The sequence below is a fragment of the Urocitellus parryii genome, chromosome 14, assembly GCF_045843805.1.
Source record: "Urocitellus parryii isolate mUroPar1 chromosome 14, mUroPar1.hap1, whole genome shotgun sequence".
NCBI classification, from domain to species: Eukaryota; Metazoa; Chordata; class Mammalia; order Rodentia; family Sciuridae; genus Urocitellus; species Urocitellus parryii.
In genome coordinates, this window is record NC_135544.1 from 30,066,228 (window position 1) to 30,079,597 (window position 13,370).

Here is a 13,370-nt window from a genome sequence, read left to right on the forward strand (position 1 = left end):
GTGCCAGCATAGTTTCTGGAACGTGGCAGGTGCTTGGCTAACGTTTGCTTGGGGTTTAATCTCCCTCTTGGGACAAAAGACAAGTCTGCTGGTGGCTGGGGCTGTAGATGCCTGCCAAAACCCAGCATCGTGAAAGAGTGCCAAGAGCCCTGGACTCTGAATCCTTCAGCTGGGGCTCAGCCTCAACACCGGTCAAGGCCTCAGCCTCCTAGAGAACGAAGCCACTGGGATGTCTGCAGTGTCCATTGCTTCTGGGATCCCAGCGGTCTTTAGACACCCACCTCTTCAAGAGTGCGTGCCAAACGCTGTCACTACAGCCTTGTTTGTGATGATTTTCCCATCTGCTAACTGGAAATTAGCCAGAGTGTTGGGAGATTAGATTAATATTTAGAAAGGATTTACAAAGAAAAGAACCTAGCTAATCCTGAGAGAGAGGGCTTTGCATTTCTATTTACGTAGTGGGTGGAGACTGTGTCCCTAGCTTAGCCAGTTCCCATAACACTCCCCACATAGCCCTTTTGCTGCTGCAGCTTCTTCAGATCCAGCACAGGCTTCCCTCCAGCCAGCAGCCACCAGTGAAGGTCACCTTGAGGGTTCTGACTCTGTCCAAAGGGGAGTCACTGCAATGAGTGAATGCCCAGGGGCAGCAAGTAAATCTTTAAGAAAAAGAAGAGAGGCAGGGGCTGGGGATGTGGCTCAAGCGGTAGCACGCTCACCTGGCATGCGTGTGGCCCGGGTTTGATCCTCAGCACCACATACAAAGATGTTGTGTCCACCAAAAACTAAAAAATAAATATTAAAAAAAAAAAAACTTTCTCTCTCTCTTAAAAAAAAAAAAAAAAAGAGAGCAATCGCTTTTTAGAACATAAAAGATGAAGGTCCAGGCTTTAGTATGTGATAGGCCTGGGCTTGATTCTCTGCTCTATCCTTTGGGAAGCTAATTGGCTTACTTAGCCTCAGATTCCTTATCTGTTCAATGGAGATAATGATAGTGCCTACATGATAGGGCTCTTGTGAGGATAGATAAGATAACACACCTAAAGCTCTTAACCCAAGGCTCAGCCAGCACCAAGTGCTCAATTAATATTGGCTCTTAATTATTCTGCTTTGTTCTGATGCTCCATCCTACAGGTAGATGCAACACGATGTTCCCTTCACTATCTGAATCTGCAGTCTCACATTATTCCTTAAGCTTTCGTCCTTTCAAAGTTTGGAGTAAATCTTAGCTGAGGCCTCAGGAGACAGATACCTCCATTGCTGGGAACACCCACGCCCACACACCCAGCCAAGAGAAAGGGCTTTCCTACCTGCTGCTGGACATCCATGGTCACACCAAGGAGGACACAGTCACACTGACTAGGGCTCACCTTCCTTTTGAATTGGACTGGCCACCCTGGAGTCACTCATAGCAGAGTAACTGCGGGCAACACATCCTGGGGTGCCCAGATACCCACCCTCTGTGCAGGGAGCTGGAAGACAGAAACAGTGAGGTCTTCCAGAAAGGCCCACACACTCCTCCCAGAAGCTCTGCTGGGCTGCACCCCTCCTGTCATTCATACTGTTTGTCCCTGCGATGTCCTGAGCAAAACATGTCAGACTAGCTGGAGTAACCCCCTGGTGGGGCTCTCCGAAGCTTCTGCTGTAGGAAGCCACTAGCTGCAAAATTGAAGACCCAGACCTGTGGGTGAAAGTCTGAAGAGCAATATTAGGTCATATATTTTTTCTTACAGTTTCTCGACCTTGCATGTTGTATTTTTATATTTGATTTGGTTATTATTACTACTACTATTTTGGTACTGGAGATGGAACTCAGAGATGCTTTCATCTCCAGTCCTATTTTTTATTTTTTAAATTTGAGACAGAAACTTGTTTCAGTTGCTGAGGCTGGCCTCAAATTTGTAATCCTCCTTCCTCAGCTTCCCAAGTCACTGGGATTACAGGCATGTGCCACCAGACCCAGCTTATTTTTTTCTTCTTCAATAGGCAAAAACTGGGTCCTTTCCTTTTCTCTCTCATTTTTCTTTCTCCAAAACACTTTGATGAAAGCTCCAGGGACACTTAACTAATAGATTGTCAAATACAAAAATCAAACTAATCAATTCAAGTAATTGATAAATGTTATGAATTGTAAAACTCGTGTGTGTGTGTGTGTGTGTGTGTGTGTTCCCCTTTATCATTAATGTCCTAAGCTTTTAAGGCAAGCTGGTAGTATCAGAAGGACTGGAAACAAAACCCATAAGGGACCACATCTGCATCTGTGCTTTGGAGAGTCTAAAGCAAAACAGCAAACATCAAGAGGTTGGCAGGAGTTGGCAAAATCCAGAGCAGCAGTCCTCCACCTCCACAGTCTGGGCTTCAGTGCTGGCTGCTAGGTTGGCTAAGGGAGCTGACGGGTCTCAGATCTGGGCTGCAGGCAGGGAAGCCAAAGGTCTGGTTCGCCAAGGTCCAACTTTGGTGTGTTTGAGAATTATTGGAGAAGCTTATCAATCTGCCCCATGCTGCCCCCAGCTCCCTGGAGAGAAGATGAGTCAGAGCGCCTGGGGTTGTCACAGTCCTGTGCTGGAGCTGTCTCAGATAGCCTGGGAAATCTTGAGGGTCAGTTACTTAAGACAGCTATCATTAAATATTAAATTATATAAACTTATCATTAAATAATATTAAGAACCAATGTACTTATTAATACTCAAAACCTATCACTTCCTAATTATTTTGCTTCATTTTACTTCATGATTGAGGCTTGGGAAATTATTCACATCATATCTATACAACAAAAGTACTGTGTCATGGTGGACTACTGCACACCTTATCCTAACTCCACCTTCAGGCGCTTCACTGTGGTCTCAAGTTGGCTGTGGCGGGGCGTCTACACCATGGAAACTGGCAAAGGCCGTTTTGTCAGATCATAATGATGGGTGACGACGATTTAGGGCTCTCACAACCTTGGAACTTCTGCTAAACATTTGCTGGCTCACCACAGGAGGCAGAGCCCCAAAGACAAGCTAGAATAAGCTCCTTCGGTGGGCCCAACCCAGAGGCTGTTCTTAGGACAATTCAGCTAAGAGCAGAGCCAGGGGCCGGGGCAGGCAGCTCTGTGCTCCAGGAGGGTAGGCTGAGACTCTGAAGATCAGCAAATGCCTCTGCGACCTGGTGCAAGTACTTCGCCCTCTGTGCTGCAGTCCTACCTATAAAATGGGGATGCCACGGCGCCTAGCGCCACAAGGCTGATCCACGAGAAAGGCCTCAGAACTGCCCAGTCCATAGGAGGCACTGGATCACTGTTACCTACTGTGATCTGACAAAAGAAGATTTAGTCCAGCACATCTGCTCTTTTCTTTGCTTCTTAGGTGAATCCTACACTCTTTGTAGTAAAAAATTAGAAATTACAATCAGAATGAAGAAAAGAAACATCACCCATCCCTACCCCACTGTGAACACTTTGCTGTGCTCCTTGATTTCTGGTGTTATCCTGAAACCCCAAAGATGTCGACATTGACCACCTTGAGGAATAGAATGCTCTTATTTGCCAACCCAAGAGCTTCCGTGATATTTCCTACCCAGCTACAGGCAAGTGGTTGACTTTGCTTCTGCTAGGAGTTCACCAGCTGTGTGCAGACACACAAGGACGCTCAGTGTCATCACTGTTATGAAAGGCAACTGGCCAGGGGCACGGCGTCTATAGTGCTACATTCTAAGTACACTTTCATTATCACTTAGAAGGATCCATCTGATCCATTTACTACACAAATATCTGCTGAACATATGTAAGGTGCAAGGCATTGTGCCCTGGGGGTTATAAAGGTAATGAAGTATTGTGCCCTTATTAATAAACTTAGTAGTATTAGTAGTGAGAATTACTTTTTAGCAGGATAAGAAATATTTTAAAAACCAAATAAATGGTAGGACTCCATTTATTTATTTATTTATTTGTTTGTTTATTTATTTATTTGAGACAGTAAGTATCTTCACTGTGTTGCCCAGGCAGACCTTGAACACCCGGGTTCAAGCAATCCTCTTGCCTTGGCCTCTTCAACTATAACTTTTCTTTTAATCACATAAAATTGCATTTGGCAGCAGAATCCCTTTGCCTTTACTGATATGCCAAAGTGACAGGGACACCTGGGCCCTGTTAGGAGAAAGGGTGGATCCTGCTGGTGGCACATGCCCAGAGTGCTCCTAAGGGGTTGGCGGGAGAGGTGGCTCTTTCCCGGGAAGTTGTTCCCAGTGTCCTCTCACAGCTGATTCTACTGCCTTATAATTCAGTGGCTATCCATCCTGCAAGATCCCAAACCACGTCAAAGACTTCGTTTTGTGCTGAGAACACAGACTGGCCACCTGGCCCATTGCTGGAGGAGACACCGGCAGTGCTCAGCTCATGAAAAGAGATGTGTATTGGTTTCCGATGCTTCAGGGATTTTGAAAGGGTCATGTGGACAATAGAGAATGTGTGCCTTTCCACTGACCTTAGAATCTAAAGCTCCCCAAAGACATCTGCTGCTCCAGCCCCAGTGCAGACATCTGCTGCTCCAGCCCCAATGCTGTTCAATCCCTCTCTTCCTGTACACCGGCTCCTGCAGCACGACCCAAGGCCCTGGGCCACGTTTGCCAGCTGTGGAGGTGTGGGTCTGTGCAGGGCTCCTGCCACTTTCAGCAGCAATCAAGCCCTGGTTTGGCTGCACGTGGTGTTGTGTTTGGATCTTGGTTGACAAAAAGAAGGTCATCACTGGACCCACCAGTCAGGTTTCTAAAATGTAAAAATGATGTCACACGCTTACTTATAATCCTTCAAAGGTTCTTATCTGTATTTTAAATTCCAAACCATTTGGGCATTATGTCTCACCTCCAGGCTCATTTTCTGTGGGTCCCCTTGCTTTCCCCCCATGTTCCAGCAGTGAAACGGTTTCCCACTGCTAAAGTTGGGATCTGGAAAGTTCCCAAAGTCCTGTGGTTAAAAGCTATTGGGAAGTGGTGGGATCTTTAGAGTTGAAGCCTAGTGGGAGATCTTGGGTCATCGGGATGTGACCTTGAAGGACACTGTGGGACCCTGGCCTTGGGTCCTGCTGCAGGAACAGGTATACAGGAAGAGAGAGATTGAATGGCACTGGGGCTGGAGCAGCAGATGTCTTTGGGGAGCTTTAGATTCTAAGGTCAGTGGAAAGGCACACATTCTCTATTGTCCACATGACCCTTTCAAAATCCATGAAGCATCAGAAACCAATACATATCTCTTTCCATGAGCTGAGCACTGCCGGTGTCTCCTCCAGCAACTGGCCAGGTGACCAGTCTGTCACTTTTTCTTCTAGCCATGAGGTGGGGCTTGCTTTGCCATGTGTTCCCACCATGATGTGCTGCTTTGGCACAAAAGTCATGGGCCAACTGAACAAAACTGTGAGCTAAAATAAACCTTTAATTTTATTTATTTTTTTAGTGCAGATGGACATGATACCTTCATTTTATTTATTTATTTTTATGTGGTGCTGAGGATCTATCTAATCCAATGTCTCACATGTGCCAAGCACGCGCTCCACCACTGGGTTACAGTCCCAGCCCAAATCTTTCCTCTCCTTATGCTGATTATCTCAGGTGTTTTGTTACAATAACAGAAAACTAACACACCCACCTACCATCTCTCTGGAGCAAACTCTTCTTTCAAGATATCTTTCATTGCCTCTCTCCCCGCCAAATAGCCACTCCTCCCTTAATACCATCTTCATTGGAATATTGAACACAGTCTTCTTATCTGGTTCTGTCTCACTTGAGAATACATCTTTGCAGTCTTTGCTCTAGCATGGTCACTTGTGGCAAAGAAACCAGAAGAAGTCAGGCTGGAGGAAAGGAACAGCCAGGGACTCCATTCTCTGTATCAACCCTGGACTATCAGGAATGGCAGGATAGGAAGCTGAGGGTGTGTAGTGGCAGGAATTTGTGCCAAACCCATTGAGGTCTGCACAACTGGACAGTTTGGTGGTGTCCACAAACTTAGTCTTGAGCATAAAAACTTAAAACCATGATGATAAGGCCACCTTTCCAAGCGAGACTTACCAGGCAATTTCTTGAATGTAGATTTGGTCAATGGCTTCAGTAACAGGTTGGTCTGATTTACTTTTCATGACAGATTTATTTTCCAGTAATGGTGCAAAATATTTCCAGTCCCACCAGCTCTTCCAGGACCTTGGTGCTCCTCCATCAAAAGATGGCACTTATGTTCCCTCCACCCGGACCAGAGAGCCTGTGTGACCACCTCTTTGATGAGTATGGTAGAGTTGTGTTTGAGGGCAGGCCATGAAAGGGGACAGAGCCACTGCTTCCTTCTTGGGAGACTGGTCCTTGACCATGTTGTGAAGAAGCACCTGGAAATAAACAGGCCACCGATCCTTGTCCTGCCGAGTCCTGGCTGACAGCCAGCCGTGAGTCCACCTTCTTGGGAGTAGATCCTCTAGTTCTCTATTAGTTGAGCTGATACTGCTTGGAGCAGTACAAATTGCTTCTACTGAGTCTTAACCAAACTACAGATTTGTGAAAATACATGGAAAAATGATTGTTTTCTCTCATTATGTAACTTCAGTCTATAAATATGCTGAACTCTTGGGTTGTTTATATGATGTATATAGATTAAGGAGTCAGAGACAGGGGGAATGCAGCCCCCCATGTTGAACAATGGGTGGTGCTATCTGTCATTTGGCTGGATCTCACTCCTACCCTTACTATGGGGACAATGTGGCCTCCGCAGTGAATCCACAAACTGAAATGTGGAGATGGGAACACTTCCAGGTCAGATCTGGGGGTTGCTTTTCTGCTTCCCAGCTCCTCCACCAAGCAGACTCCTGCCTTAGAGCTGTTTCTCCTGCTAAGGGAATGCACACTCAGCTCTTTTTATTTCTCTGAATTCTCTTATTTATTTACTCTTTTACTGATGGTCTTTGCTCTTGGAATGTGTGCCTCATGGGTCAGGGGTGGAGACTGCACCCATATCGTTTGTTCTATCTTTAGTACTTAGTGCCTAGTCAATAGGAGATGCTAAAAAATATATTGCTTTAAAGACTGTAAGAATAAATGAGTTGGGGGTTGGGGCTATGGCTCAGCAGTAGTGCACTTGCCTGGCATGTGTGAGGCACTGGGTTCGATTCTCAGCATCACACATAAATAAATAAAATAAAGGTCTATAAACAACTGAAAAAAAAAAAAAGAATGGGAAGCTGCTTAGAGGTTCTCCAGGTCCAACTCCCACCATGGTAGAAATTTCTTTCATGATCACCCAAGCATGTGATGATAGCTCTGGCCTTAAACATCTCCAGGATGGAAAGCTTACTATCTCACAGTGTAGCCTGTTCTATTATATTAAAAACAAAAAAATTTTCATGTAATAGCAATGATCTTTGCCTCATCCATTTTAGTAACTGTGCTCCAGAGCTTTCATCATGGCTACCTCTAGAAGGGAAGCTTGGGTTCACCATGACCCCATCTTTTGGTAATGAGGCCCCAGACCAAGCTCCAGCACTTTCTGGACCCATATATCTTTTTTTAAAAAGTTGACTTAAACTGATGTGATTCTGCAAGCTGTATACGGGGTAAAATGGGAGTTCATAACCCACTTGAATCAAAATGTGAAATATGATATATCAAGAACTATGTAATGTTTTGAACAACCAACAATATAAAAAAAATAAATCAAAAGTTGATTTAATATATTTATTTATTCTTTCATGTATTTATTTTTTGTGATGCTAGGGATCACACCTGGGGCATCATGCCTACTAGGCAAGTGTTCTACCACTGAGCCATACTACATTCTCTCCTAGGACACAATAGCTTTATTTTATTCATTTTTATGTGGTGCTGAGGATCGAACCCAGTGCCTCACACGTGCTAGGCAAGCACTTTGCCACTGATCCCTGGACTTGTACATCTTTATGTGCACTGATGGTCTTATTCCTGCACACTGAGGATATCAGTATATCTTAAGGGATTCTGAAAATTGTAAAAATATGGCAAACTTATTTTGTGGTGGTAGAGATTGAACCCTGGGCCTTGAGCATGCTAGACAAACACACTACCACTGAGTTGCACTTCCAGCCTGGGAAGCTTTTTAAAACATAAGATGAAGTTTTTCAAGATGGCAGAATAGAGGAGGTCACTTTCTGGGCTGCTCTATGGCATGAAAGCAGATGGGAAGCTTCTCAGAAAGGTGGTGAAAAAACCAAAAAGACAAAAAGGCCTTTACTGGGAATTAATACTGGACATTCAAAGCAGATCAGGCAGCTGAGGAGGTTGTATATAATAAGGAAGAAATCCCCAGTGCCACTGTGTCTCCCCTACTCCCAAGAGCACAGTGGAGGGATAAGGGAATTAAAGGAACCCACATTTTTAGGAGGCCTATGATGTGTCTTGGTACAGGGAGATCAGAGAACATAGAAAAACTGCTAGACTATACTGCATAATATTTTCATGGGGAAGATGCTGCATCTCTCCCAGCTGCCCAAGAAGACAGAGGAAGGAACCGTCTTGCAGCCACAGCATGGAGGCCGGCAGCTGGGGGACCCAATTCCCGGAAAATCTGAGCTGGGCCTGAAATACAGGCCTGGGAAACCTACACTACAAGACATATGACCAGGAGGAAATCAAAAGGGAATACAGGTTATGGAAACCCATCTGGCTCCCACACTCCTTGAGTCTAATGGCCTGCAGGATCGGCTGGGAAAGACGCACCCAGCCAGGAATTTGAAAGGCTCAGGTGGGAGTGATTGAGTTTGGAGACTGAATCTGAGAGACCAGGAAACACAGGGTCTTTGGGTGATGGAGGGAACTAAAGATTGGCTCCTCCACTGCATGAGTGGAGCTCAGGGGAGATACCTAGGGTAGAGTCTCCCAGTGTAGACCAGCAACTGCTGGACCCTGAAGGTATGCTCATTTAAAATCTTCAGACCAATTACCATTTAGCAAAGAACCTTGAGACTACCTAAGCCTAAACCCTGCCTCCAGGATTTCCTCTCATACTCTAGCAGCCACCACGAGGATGGAGCAGATATCACACACCATCCTACCCCACCCTAACATTCTTGAGAAGAGAAGCTGAGAATTTTTTGAACTTCAACAGAAACAATTCTTTAACTTTCTATTGAGATTATTTTTTCTATTTTCTTTTCTGTTTAATTGTGACCTGAATGATTCATGAACACTTATATGTATTTATTTCTTTTTTCACATTTTTTTAGCACTTTTTGAAGGTAGTTATTTTTCATGGACTAGTGTTTTGAGGACTATGATATTGGATTAGTATTTTTTATTTTTTTACTTTCATTTTTTCTCTCACTTATCTGTTTCCCTTAATTCTCTTTTTAATTCTGTTAGCAGCCAAACATTATTGTTCTCTTTCACTCATTCTTTAATTTTTTATTTGTACTTTCTTTTCTCCTCCTTCATAATCATCACATCCTACATCACTTCTGTTCTCTCCTCCCCACAATTTACAATTTGAAATTGTAAACACTTTTGCAAACTTAATGTTTGCAATTTGAAATTTTAAACACTTTTGCAAACTTACTGTTTTTACTATGGGTAATAACTGATCATATTGTTTCTGTTTATCTAACACTGTAGATGTCATAGCAGGAAATATTTAGTTTAATGCTGTATATTGTTTGCATAGGTTGTTATTATTTGTCTCCCCCTAAACTGTCAGGTACTTAGAAACTTTCAGGGACACTATAAGTCCATAGGGTAGAAACTCTACTGCCTCAGATCCATACTGTTAGATGGGTAGATACACAAACAACATGAAAAAGCAAGGGAACAAACTGTCCCAAACAAACCAAATACTTCGATAACAGAATCTGTGGACACCACAGTGGAAGAAATGCCAGAGGAGTTTAGAATGTATATAGTTAAACTGACCTGTGAAGTAAAGGACAATATAAGGAATGAAATCATAGAGAAAATATAGGAAGTGAAAGATCACTTCCATAAAGAGATAGAATCCAGATACAAATCCTTGGAATGAAGAAATCAATAAACCAAATTAAAAATTCAATGGAAAGCATCCCAACAGACTAGATCACTTGGGAGACAGTTTTAGGCAATAAAGATGAAATATATAATCTAGAAAACAAAACTGACCATGGAGAAAAGATTTTAAGAGACCATGAACAGAACTTCCGAGAAATATGGAATAATTTGAAAAGACCAAATTTAAGATTTATTGGGATAGATGAAGGTTCAGAGAGATAAACTGAAGGAATGCACATTTTTTCAATGAAATAATACCAGAAAATCTCTTAGACATTAAGAATGAAATGGCAAATCAAATACAGGAGGCTTACAGGATACCAAATATAAAAATTACAACAGACCAACACCAAGGTACATTATTATGAAAATGATTAACATATAGAATAAAGATAGAATTTTAAAGGCTGCAGAGAAAAATGACAGGTTACATTTAGAGGGAAACCAATCTGGATCTCAGCTGATTTCTTAACCCAGACCTTCAAAGCTAGGAGGTCTTGGAATAATATATACCAAGTTCTGAAAGAAATGGATCCCAACCAAGAATACTATACCCAGCAAAATGAAGCTTCAGAATGGATAATGAGACAAAATCCTTCCATGATAAACAAAAGTTAAAAGAATTCATAACTAGAAAGCTTGTAGTATAAAACATACTCAATAAAATATTTCAAGAAAAAGAAATGAAAAATTGAAAACCAGCAAAGGAAGGAACTACACTAGAAGAAGAGTCAATCAAAGGAGAAACTATTTCAAGTTAAAAGCCAGAAATAAATAAAAATGACATGGAAAAGTCATTTCTCAAAAACAACATTGGAAACAAATGGCCTAAACTAATCAATCAAAAGACACACTACAAGTTGCATTAAAATACAAGACCCAACAATAAGCTGTCTCCAAAAGACTCACCTCATAGGCAAAGACATCCACAGACTGAAGGTAAAAGGATGGGAAAAACATAAATAAGCAGGGGTTTCTGTCCTCATATCAGATAAAGTGGACTTCAAACCAAAGTAAATCAGAAGGGACAAAAAGGGACATTTAATACTGCTTAAGAGAATTATAGATCAACAAGACATAGCAATCATAAATATTTACACCCCAAACAATGGGACATCTATGTATATCAAATAGACCCTTCTTAATTTCAAGAATCAAATAGACCACAAGACAATAATACTGGATGACTTTAACACACCTCTCTCTTTCCACTGGATAGATCCTCCAAACAAAACATGAATGAAGTTATAGAACTAAAAAATACAATCAATAATTTAGACTTAATAAATATATAAAATATATTTTATATTTCATATAATAGATAAATATATAAAATATTTCACCCATCAATTACTGAATACACTTTCTTCTCAGCAGCACACGATCCTTCTCTAAAATAGACCATATCTTAGCCCCAAAGCAACTCTTTGCAAACACAAAAAAATAGAGATAATAAACCTTGTATTCTATCAGATCATAATGAAATAAAATTAGAAATCAATGATAAAATAAAAAATAGAAATTAATCTAACACCTGGAGATTGAATAATATTCTATTAATTGACCAATGGATAGCAGAAGAAATTAGGGATGGAATAAAAAAAATACTTAGAGGTAAATGAGAACAGCAATACAACATATAACAATCTCTGGTACACTATGAAGATGGTTTTAAGAGAAACTTTAATTACATTGAGCTCATTCATTATAAGGATAGAAAATTACCACATAAATAACTTAACATTATATCTCAAAACCCTAGAAAAAGAACAAATCAACACCCAAAGCAATAAAAGACAGGAAATAATTAAAATCAGAGCCAAAAATCAATAAAATTGAAAGACCACCAACAAAAAAAATTTGAAAAAAATCAAAACAAAAAATTGTTTCTTAGAAAAAATAAATAAAATTGATAAACCCTTAGCCAAGCTAACAAAGAGAAAGAGGAAAAAAATCTCAAATTACTAAAATTTATGATGAAACAGGAAATATCACAATGGACACTACTCAAATACAGACAATAATCAGAAACTATTTTGAAAAATTATACTCCAATAAAATAGAAAATATTGAAGATATTGACAAATATTTGGAGTTAAATCACCACCCAAATTGAATCAGAAAGACAAAGAAAATTTAAACAGATCCATTTCAAGAAATGAAACTGAAGACGCCATCAAAAGCATACCGACAAAGAAAAGTCCAGGACCAGATGGATTCTCAAGCTGAGTTCTATCAGATCTTCAAAGAAGAACTAACACCAATTCTCCTCAAATTATTCCATGAAAGAGAAAAGTAGGAAACCCTTCCAAACTCGTCCAACAAAGCTAGTTTCACCCTGATCCAAAACCAGAAAAAAATACATCAAAGGAAAAAAACTTCAGACCAATATCCATGATGAACATAGATTCATCACATCAACAGACTTAAAGACAAGAATTACATGATTATCTCAATATATGCAGAAAAAGCATTTGACAAAATACTACACTGATTCATGTTCAAAACAGTAGAAAAACTACGGATAGTAGGAATGTACCTCAACATTGTAAAAGTTATAAATGTTAAATCCAGGCCAACATCATTATAAATGGAGAAAAACTGAAAGTATTCTCTCTAAAAACTAGAAAAAGACATGGATGCCCATTTTTCACCACTTCTATTCAACATAATCCTTAAAACTGTAGCCCGAGCAATTAAGCAAATGAAAGAAATTAAAGGAATACAATAAAAAAGAAGAGCTCAAACTAGCTGATTTGCAAAAAAAAAAAAAAAAAAGATCCTATATTTAGAAGACCCCCAAAACTCCACCAGAAAACTTCTAAAACTCATTAATGCATTCAGCAAAGGAGCAGGATATAAAATTAACACCCATAAATCCATTGTGTTCCTATATACCAATGATGAATCAGCTGATAGAGAGATTAGGAAAACTGTCCCATTCACAATAGCCTCAAAAAATAAAACAAAAAAAATGGGAATTAATCTAACAAGAGAGGTAAAAGACCTCAAAATGAAAACTAAAGAACTCGAAAGAAATTGAAGAAGGCTTTAGAAGATGGAAAGATCTGCCATGTTCTTCAATAGGCAGAATTAATATTGTTAAAATAGCTATACTACCAAAAGTGCTAGACGGATTTAGCTCAATTCCTATTAAAATTCCAATGATGTTCTTCATAGAAATAGAAAAAGCGGTCATGAAATTCATTTGGAAAAATAGGAGTCTCAGAATAGCCAAAGCAATCCTTAGTGAGAAGAGTAAGTCAGGAGGTATTACAATACCAGACCTTAAATTATATTTGCAGACTATTGTAACAAAAAGAGCATGGTAGTGCTACCAAAACAGGCATGAAGACCAATGGAACAGAATA